The following is a 10607-nucleotide window of genomic DNA, read 5'->3' as shown; positions in this document are numbered from 1 at the left end:
AACCAATAGTATTGATTTTTGAAAAACCAGTAATTGATAGTGAATTGAAGCCAGTTGGTTAACCAGTTGATCAATTTGGTTAACCATCATTTTAGTTTGTTGGTTTTTTGGTATTTTGACTTTTATAATATATATTTTAAATAATTATATAGATGTATAATAAAAAACTAGAAAAACATATATAATATTACATTATAAATAATAAATAATATATTATATATTATAAATATATATCTATATATAATGCATATATTCATATATATATATATATATATATATTTGATTCGATTTTTTAATTTTTCAGGTTTTCATGATCACCCCTAAAGGGGCATACTATTTTGGGGAGCCAATTGAATTCTGAACTGTCACTACACCTCTTAATTCGTGCACAAGCTGTTATGCTCGGTTCTTTCTAACAATGGATTCTGGTACGACCACCTTAATTGCACTCTTGCCCTCATCTTTCTCTCCTAGCTGCATCAAAATTGATCATAAATAATGTGCTTTCAGGCATAACCACCAGATGATAATGGAATCACCCTTTTTCAAGAGCTTCACTTTAATTTGCTTTAAAAAGAAGATGAATTTCAAGAAATTTGTCTTCGCCTTATGTATAATTATCGATGAGGGCAGACACGTTGAAAATCTTGTCATTCCTATTTTTCCAAAAATACCACAATATCAGACAAAAATTTTCAATGGTGAATTTATTATTAGAGGTCGAAAAGACTATTTCTACACATTATTTAGAGGCCATTAGATAATAGCTGAAATTGTTGAACAAAAAATTTAATTATGTTGTCTTTTAATGGATTAAATAATTAAATAATAAAATAATCAAGGTATGATACTTTATTGAACTTCAAATTAGGCCATTAAGGATCCAACAACCTCTTTAAAATCTTATTCACTAAAAGACAATCAATAAAATAATCAGTTTTCAATTCAGCTATTTCAGTTGTTATCAAACGATCCCTTAGACCATTTGGCACATTACTTACAAAAGTGAAACCAGAAATTAAAGAACAACCCATGACCACATTGCAAAAAGAATGCTTGTTTTCTCCCTCAAAAGGATTGTCATCTTTCTGTGAAAATAGTTAGTAAAATCAAAACAAACTTATAAAGAGATTACCCACAAGATAAAAGAACATCTATTATAGATTTGTATAATAAATAAGAGAGTTTGAATCAGGTCCCAACAGTCAATATAATAATGTATTGGGAACATCTCACCTTGAAAGACAAAAGAGTTGTTCCTGATGCAAATTAGGATTTGCTCCTCAAACAGCACATCTCACACCAACCTCACAGGAACATCCCACCATGTATTAGAGACATATCACATAAATACTAACACAAGTACAGGAGATGTTCTCAATACCTGGTGAGATGTGCCTATGAAGTTGGTGTGAGGAGCAGATCCGGACTCCCTTGATGCACAGTTGCAATGATTGTTGGAATCCTGTGTTGGGACCGGATCTGAACTCCAAATAAGATTCCATGCATGGGAAGATTGTATTGTTAACTAATAATGGAAAAAGTGGATAAGTTTTCCAAAAATACCACAATAGTTTATTGTATTTATTATTATTACGTGGATATAATCTTTATGTCACTATAAAACTGATGCTTAGAATGCAAAGTCTTAATATTCATCCAAGCAGTTGAACTTGAATCCAAAGAATTTGAAGAATTATGGCCAAGTTTTCTACCATTTGCTTTCTCCTCTTCCTGGTTTTTGTCTCAGGTCTGTTTTAAGCCAATTTTGAACTTTAGATTCTATATTTCACTACATTCATCACTGCTCAGAGGACTAAACCATCAAATACTTTAAGAATTCCCTTTTCTATCTGGTGGTTGTTTAATACTACTCTCTATTTTCAGAGATCTGATTGGCATTATTTTGACATTTTATTTACTTGTGCAATTTGCTGTCATTGTTTCAGGTGAAGGCATTAGGCCCCAAGAAGATGCTGTCGGTTGCACACTAGCATTCCCTGGACCTTGTGCTAACTGCCCAGTAATATGTCTTGACAACAAGCCTACCAATACATCATACATCATTAATGGGTATTGTGTCCACAATCCTCCTGGGACCAAATGCATGTGTGTATACTCTAAATGCTGAAAGGCTGCTTCATAATTTGATGATTTCATAGCCCTTAATTTCTTATCATATTTATGTAACCTTTTGCTTTCACTCTAAAATAAATACACAAGGCATCAATAATAATAATTTCCAATTAAGCTTCACTCTCTACGCTTCTTCCAATATAAAACAAGAATGTGTTTGTCTCACTTTTTTTTTTTTTGGGGGGGGGGGGTGTTCTCCCCTTAAGCTATGGGTCCAACAAACAAAGCTAATCAATGGAATACAAACTCTTTATATATGATTTTTTCTTACAAAAGAGATAGATCTTCTGATTCTCACATGGACCATCCCTTTATGTTAATAGACTTACTTACAACAGCAAAGCTCAATTATTAAGGCCCATGTTCACATTTGATAGTATGGGCCATGGTCCAAGTAGAAAGGCCCATACTAGGGCCCATGAGCAAATTTGAGTTTATGGGAGTAGGGCCCATCTAAGAGCCCATGAAAATTTTAATGTCTACAAATACCATTTCAACTTAACAAATTCAATAATACTTCAATCAACTATATAGTGTTCGATTCAGTCAATAACTCTTTCACTCAACTAGCATTTTGGTCAAGGGTAGAATGACACAAGGTTCCGATGATAAGATATGAAAGTAAAAGGAAGACTAAATTAATGAAACAATGACAAATTATATAGTGTTTGATTCAGTCAATCTTGCAAGATTAATGTCATTAATCTTGTATGAAAAAGGTGAGTGAGAGAGAGATCTAGATAGGGGGAGAGAGAGACAGAGAGAGTTCAAACAACAATCCACATCACTAATTGAATGACAATAAATTGAATATTTTATCAAGGCTTGCCAAGTATGGTTGGTTTCAATTTTAATTAATTATTCACAATGCAAACTATGGTCTCTGTTGCTCTGAGTATCATATGCTAACCGAACTGCCCATCCTCTGCTACCAAGAACACCCTTCACTTTGTCATTTGGCGAAGTCTACGACACCACTTTATATTGTTTAACCAGAAAGAAGGAGATGATGAGTTTATTTCTTCAAGCGATCAGTGAACCATAACCCATAGACCAAGCCTTCAATCTCTAAAACTTTTAATTAACCTTAAAAGACAAAAACCTAATTCCAAACAAAATCCCACACAATCTGACAGTGTAGTTTAAAGAACTACTTGAAATTGATTTCCCCTGTTAACACGGAGGAAACCCTCGATCTTCTAGTTTGAAAATTGAGGACTCAGGAGCCTTTCTATGTAAGTTGATTCTTCGAGGGGTGTTCATCTTTGGGATTCCAAGTATCACCAATTGATGCAAAATTGCATATTTTGGGCTCAACAGAGTTAGATGTATGGGATTGAAATACCTGCCAAAAATGAAATTTTCATCGTCAGTGAGTGGCCAGGTTCGTAGACCGCCACAAAACCTTTTAAAATCGTCAAAGGACTTCATGTACTCATTAACTTAAATACATATCTTTTCTTTACCAAAAGAAATACATATCTTTTCAATTAATAATATAATTATATTCATGTAATGCATCCATTATTTTACATTTAATTTATATTTTTATTTCAATTTTTAAATTTTATATGTAAAAAATGTTGGAAATTGCAATTTGAGGCCAATTTTTTTTGGCAAAAATAGTGGGGCAAAGCATCTATAGTGATGTATAGATCTCCAAATGTTACTCAAAGTTAAAAAGAAATCACCCCATTTAAACATCCAAGCGCAAAGTTTTGATCTTTAAAAATTTGTACATACATTGAGTATGCAACCCATGACTTAGTGATCGGGTCAAATGAGTAAACTGTTTAACCACCCGGGTCTAAGACTAAGTCAATGGGTTTTGATCAAATCTCAGGTTTTAGCCAAACCGGACCTAGAATCATGGCTGGAATGATAGTTCAAGCAGATTGACCATCCAAGACAATGGCGAATTGAAAACACCAGTTTTAAGACCACCGTCCTAATTCAATACATGATGACAACAAACATTTAGTATCACTAGCAAAATCTATCATCTAAAACCCAATTTCTTGTAGTGTGAATTGGCTAATTATGTAAGCCTAACCAAACCGACTGGTGGGCTAGTTCATGGTTCAGGTGGAATGGGCCATCCGTTTGAACTGAATGGTCAAACCTTAGAACTGAAAACCGGTGGCCAAAATGATATCAATTCTAGGTTGGTTTTTAATACCTTAGTTTTTTTTTCAATTTTTGTACTTTGTTATCTTAATTATGATTCCATAGGGTGACCCTATTTTGATTAATTATTTGTCTACATAATTGTGAGCATCGGAAAATGGCTCACAGGCTGAAATGGAGTTGCCACCCTACAGATTAGGAAGTAAAGGTAATGGGACCACCAGAAATTGCATTAGAATCATTTTGGTACAATAGTAACTCCAAAAGCCCGAGATGAAACCCCCTAGAGTTACTGGGTCTTTGACATCTTGGTGCCATTTGATATAACAATTCCTACAAAATTTCCATTGAGCTAAAGCCCCTTAGAGTTACTGGGTCTTCTTTTTAGATATATATATATAAGGCTGCAGAGGGGTAGCGCCCTTAGGCTGAACTGAAGCAATAGTAGCTGCAAGTGTTTGTAGTATGTGTATATATAAGGTTTCATGATACTTAATTTTGCAAATGGAATTGTGTACCTAGAAATGCAAATATTGCTACCCATAGTGTGGCACATCATGGACTTTCTCTACGTAGCACTCATACGGTCTATGTCTCCTCCATTCTTAGAATAGTTATTGTAATTTTGAATTGAGTTATGTAATGTGTAAAAACAAGAGTAAACAGAGGAAAGAATATGTTATCTTATTCATCAATCTCGTATGTATATATATAAGTTACAAATTCTATGTTAGGAAAGAATATGTTAGGAAAGAAGACTAATCAAATTCCTACAAATCAGTTCCTGCAATCAAGGTAAATCATATCTCCCTAGTATTTACTTCCTATTTTAATTATATAGTCTGTAATATCATATCTCCCTAGTATTTAGCTGGAGCATAGATATTAATCATGTCCAGCTTGTTACAAAGATAATCAACCCTAACCCCATTAAGAGCTTTCGTGAAGATATTCTTCTGTTTTCACATAACCTGTGGAAATCAAACATTGCTGAATCTTTTCACGAACAAAATGGCAATCAATCTCGATATGCTTAGTTCGTTCATGAAAAACAGGATTAGATGCAATGTGAAGAGCAGCTTGGTTATCACACCACAACTTGGCTGGTACTGAAGTTTTAAGACCTACTTCAGTCAAAAGCTGATATATCCACATTATTTCACACACAGACTTGGCCATAGCTCTATATTCCGATTCTGCACTCGAACGTGAGACAACATTCTACTTCTTGCTTTTCCTTGAAACTAGATTCCCTCTAACAAATACACAATAGCCTGAAGTAAACCTTCGATCTTCCTTGGATCCTGCCCAGTCAGCATCTGAAAAACATTCAATTCTAGTATGACCATGATTGCCATACAAAATTCCTCGCCTAGGTGCTCCTTTTAAGTAGCACAAAATTTGTTCTACAGTTGTCCAGTGATTAACTGTTGGAGAGGACATGTACTGACTCACCACACTAACTGAATACGAAATATCCGGACGAGTTACAGTAAGATAATTCAACTTTCCAACCAATCTTCTATATCTCTCAGGATCTAAAAATAATTCACCATCTTTTGTGAGCTGCAAGTTAGAAACCATTGGAGTGCTACATGGCTTAACTCCCAATTTTCCCGTCTTAGACAACAAGTCAAGTACATATTTCCTTTGAGATAAAAATATTCCCTTCTTGCTTCTTGTTACCTCAACACCCAAGAAGTATTTCAACATTCCCAAATCTTTGGTATGAAACTGAGTGTGGAGAAAGGATTTAAGGGATGAAATCCCTATAATATCACTCCCTGTAATGAAATATCATCCACATACACAACTAACAAAATCATACCGACAGCAGAGTGCTTGAAGAAAACAGAATGATCAGACTTTTCTTCATACCAAAATTCTCGACTGCCTGACTAAACTTTCCAAACCAGGCGCGAGGACTCTGCTTCAACCCGTACAGAGACTTATGAAGATAGCAAACTTTCCCATACTCCCCCTGAGCAACAAAGCCAGGCGGTTGCTCCATATAAACTTCCTCTTGAAGATCTCCATGAAGAAAAGCATTCTTGATGTCTAACTGATGAAGGGGCCAATTATAAGTAGCTGCCATAGAAATAAACAACCTAACAGAAGTAAGTTTAGCAACAGGAGAAAAGGTATCAGAATAATCCACTCCATAAGTCTGAGCATATCCTTTAGCAACAAGACGGGCTTTCAATCGGGCAATGGACCCATCAGGATTGACTTTAACTATAAATTCCCATTTACACCCAATAGCCTTCTTATTTGCAGGTAAATTTACCAAGGTCCAAGTACCATTGTCCTCAAAAGCATTCATCTCCTCAATCATAGCATTACGCCATCCAGGGTGAGAAAGGGCTTCTTTAACAGTCTTAGGAACAGAGATAGAATCAAGAGATGCAATAAAAGAATAAGAAGATGACGACAAATGATTATAAGACACAAATGAAGATACTGGATAAGTACACTTACGTTTACCTTTACGAAGAGCAATAGGAAAATCATCATTAGAGACTGGTTCTGATGACGAAGGAACAGGATCAGTTGAGACTGGATCTGCCGACGAAGGAGCTGGTGCAGGACATGGATCCGGAGGGGTTGGTCGCCGAGAATAAACCTGTACTGTAGGTGGCTTAGGCCTGGCAGGAGCAGATTCAATAGGATGTGAAACAGATGATGTGACAGTATAGATTAACAAATCATCATCCTCCCCCTGACTTGAATGAGGAGTAGATGGAAAGAAAGGTGTATCTTCTAGGAAATTAACATCACTTGACACAAGATATCTGTGAAGAGTAGGACAATAACATCTATACCCTTTTTGAACACGAGAATACCCAAGAAAAACACACTTCAAAGATTTTGGATCTAGTTTGGTAACCTGAGGACGAACATCCCGAACAGAGCATGTACACCCAAATACCCTAGGCTCAATAGGAAACAATGTTTTATTTTGAAACAAAACATGATAAGGAGTCTTACCCTAAAGGACAGATGAAGACATACGGTTAATAAAAAAGCATGCTGTGGAAACTGCATCAGCCCAGAAAGGTTTAGGAACCTTCATTTGAAATAACGAAGCTCTTGCAGTTTCAAGAAGGTATCTATTTTTCCGTTCAGCAACCCCATTTTGAGATGGTGTATCTACACAAGAAGTTTGATGAAGAATGTCATGCTGAAGCATGTAAGTTTGAAAGGATTCTGACAAGTACTCCTTAGCATTATCACTTCTCAATATTTGTATAGAAACATTAAATTGAGTTTTAACTTCAGCACATAAAGCAAAAAAATGAGAAAACACCTCAGAACGATTTTTCATTAAATATAACCATGTCATACGAGAATAATCATCAACAAAAGTAACAAAATATTTAAACCCAGCTTTGGACTCAACTGGACACGGACCCCAAACATTTGAATGGATTAATTCAAAAGGAGCACTAGCTCATTTATTAACTCTAGGACTCGAACTAAAACGGTGGTGTTTAACAAACTGACAAGACTCACAATTTAATGACGACAAACTCTGAAATTGATGACAAATTTGCTTTAACACATGGAAAGAGGGGTGGCCCAACCGACAATGTGCTTTAAAAGGGGTTACAACTCCAGAACAGGCTATGGATCTTGGAACTTGTGTATCAAGGATGTAGAGACCTCCAGACTCATGTCCCTTACCAATAATCTTCTTCGTCGTAAGATCCTGAAATAAACAATAATCAAGAAAAAATGAGACACAACAATTAAGGGTACGAGTGAGTTTGCTAACAGAAATTAAATTAAATGATAACTGAGGTAAACTAAAAACAGATGACAAAGGAAGTGATGGTGTTGGGCTAATTGTGCCAGACCCAATAACACAAGATCTTGACCCATCTGCTAAAGTAACAGGAGAGGTAGATTTATGTGACTGAAAGGTAGAAAACAAACTTGAATTACCTATCATATGATCTGTAGCTCCAGAATCAATGACCCATTTTGAAGAGGAGGAAACAAGACATGTATTGGGTTTACCTGACTCGATGATGGCAGTAACAGGAGTAGATTGAGGTTTCAGTGATTCTTGGTACTGAGCAAATTTGGCATATTCATCTGTAGATATCATAACAGACTTCTCAGAAGTATCCGTGGTGGATGAAATATGGGCTGACTGAGTTTTCTTATTCTGCAACTTCCTGCAATCCCGCTTCATATGTCCTGGCTTATGACAGTAATGACACACTATCTCTTCTGACTCCTATCCACGAGTATTAGTATTCCTGTCATAGTTACTTGACCTGTCATAATTGCTGGATCCTCTACCACTACCACTCCTATATTGTTGTCTCCCTGATTCAGATGTATTATTGCGGCTGACAAGGGCACTACTAGGCTGAACAGGTGGAGAACTTTTTGTACGAAGGACCCTACTGAAAGCATCTTGTAGAGAAGAGATCTCTGAACTGGAAAGAATCTAAGATTTAGCAGTCTCAAATTCAGAAGGTAGGCCAGCTAAAAAACTCATAACAGCCATCTTTTTTCGCTGAGCTTGTTGAACAGTGACATCAGTACTAAATGGAAGCAACATATTAAGTTCATCATATGTTTTCTTGAAATCCATGAAATAGCTTGTAAGAGATCTATCGCCTTTGTCTGCCCTGTAAAAGGCTTTGCACACATCATAAATGCGGGAAATATTCCCCTTTCCGGAGTATAAGAACTCTAGATAGTTCATTAATTCCTTAACAAATCCACAGTGAGTGACTAAACCAACCACCTCACTTTCAATGGAGTTGCATATCTGCAAGAACAAACAAGCATCCTCCCTCAACCAAGACTTTCTCGAGTCATCATTAGGAGGGTCATCGGTCAAATGGTTATCCATAGCAATACTCAGCAAATATAGTTGAACAGTTTTTACTCCAATCCAGATAATTAGAGCCATTAAGCTTATGCTCAGTTATTTTTGACATCATTGGAACAACATCCGACATAACTACTGATTTCTTGTCTGTCATAATCTCAAAATTCAAATAAACAGAATATTTTGAACATCGAAAATCAACGGAGCACACCTGTTGAAAACACCGGAATGGATATACACGTAACAAAGCACAAATATGTGCCATACAGGACGAGGCGAGCCAAAAGACAACGACCAAAAAATTTTCCGGCGACAGACGCGCCTCCACGTACCGGCGCGTGTGACTGTGGCAGAATCTTCAGGCGGTGCATGAGACACATGTGCAGGGCTGCTGACTGCCGGACTTTGCAGAGACTAGATGCTCTGACTGCTCTAAGGAGGTGACCCGAAACACCCAAAAATTTTCCTCTATCTACTATTTACTTAAAAAAAATGAAAGGGCAGGCAGAGACTAGATGCTCTGATACCATGTAAAAACAAGAGTAAATAGAGGAAGAAGAAGAATTTGTTATCTTATTCATCAATCTCGTATGTATATATACAAGTTACAAATTCAATGTTAGGAAAGAATATGTTAGGAAAGAAGACTAATCAAATTCCTACAAATCAGTTCTTACAATCAAGGTAAATCATATCTCCCTAGTAGTTACTTCCTATTTTAATTATACAGTCTGTAACATCATATCTCCCTAGTATTTACTTCCTATTTTAATTATACAGTCTATAACATAATGCAATTAACCTTGGGTTATTTTTTAGAAAAAACTAAGTTCGGTTTGTCTAGGTTTTGGGCCTATTACAAAAAGTAAAGGAATGGGCCTCATTTAATTCCTAATTATGTACCAAAAAGATTTAAGCTTTTTAATTAATTGGTGGTAGTTGGTACCTTGCCCATAACTAAAATTCTCTTTGATGGAACCTCAACAAATTATACAAATTATGAGAGCAAAAGGTTTGAATACTCGTATGAAACCTTTCCACTTCATACTATATATATATATATATATATAAAGTAATTCAAGCCACATCAAATGGCCTCTCCTTGCCCTGTTACCCCATTTTTGCATTTCTATAAGGGGTGCAAGATTCCTTCTAAAAGCATATGGTGTTGCCACCTCAGCAAGCAAATCTCCCTTTGTGAAGCTAATCCTTACTTTAATTTGTTCGATTTGATTCGATTATAAATTGTTTGGCCAACCAAACGGATCTAGTCGGGTTGGGGAGTTGGCCACTCTAATTCTCTAAACTAATTATTAACTGACCATTAGTGAAGTCTGGTCAACTATCTAGGTTGAAAGGATAAGACTGCCCCACTTTTGCATTTGGGTCGTGTGTCATTGGTTCAACCATCCAAGTTGATGGGGTCAGACCATTCTATGTCAACACACTATATATTTAAATAAATATATAGGCATATGTATGTGTATATGTGTGT

General features: G+C 36.0%; 1 long non-coding RNA gene across 1 annotated transcript; it reads left to right on the top strand.

Moving 5' to 3' along the window:
* Positions 1-1666: 1666 nt before the first annotated feature.
* LOC148789973 (uncharacterized) lies at positions 1667-2256 on the top strand. The gene is made up of 2 exons (XR_016079394.1): positions 1667-1750; positions 1950-2256. It is a non-coding gene; the product is annotated as an uncharacterized LOC148789973 (long non-coding RNA).
* Positions 2257-10607: the final 8351 nt, after the last annotated feature.

This window comes from Nelumbo nucifera, chromosome 8 (genome assembly GCF_055504915.1).
Source record: "Nelumbo nucifera cultivar China Antique chromosome 8, China Antique-T2T, whole genome shotgun sequence".
Taxonomy (NCBI): domain Eukaryota; kingdom Viridiplantae; phylum Streptophyta; class Magnoliopsida; order Proteales; family Nelumbonaceae; genus Nelumbo; species Nelumbo nucifera.
Note: the sequence above shows the minus strand (reverse complement) of the source record. Positions and strands in the feature narration are given on the sequence as shown.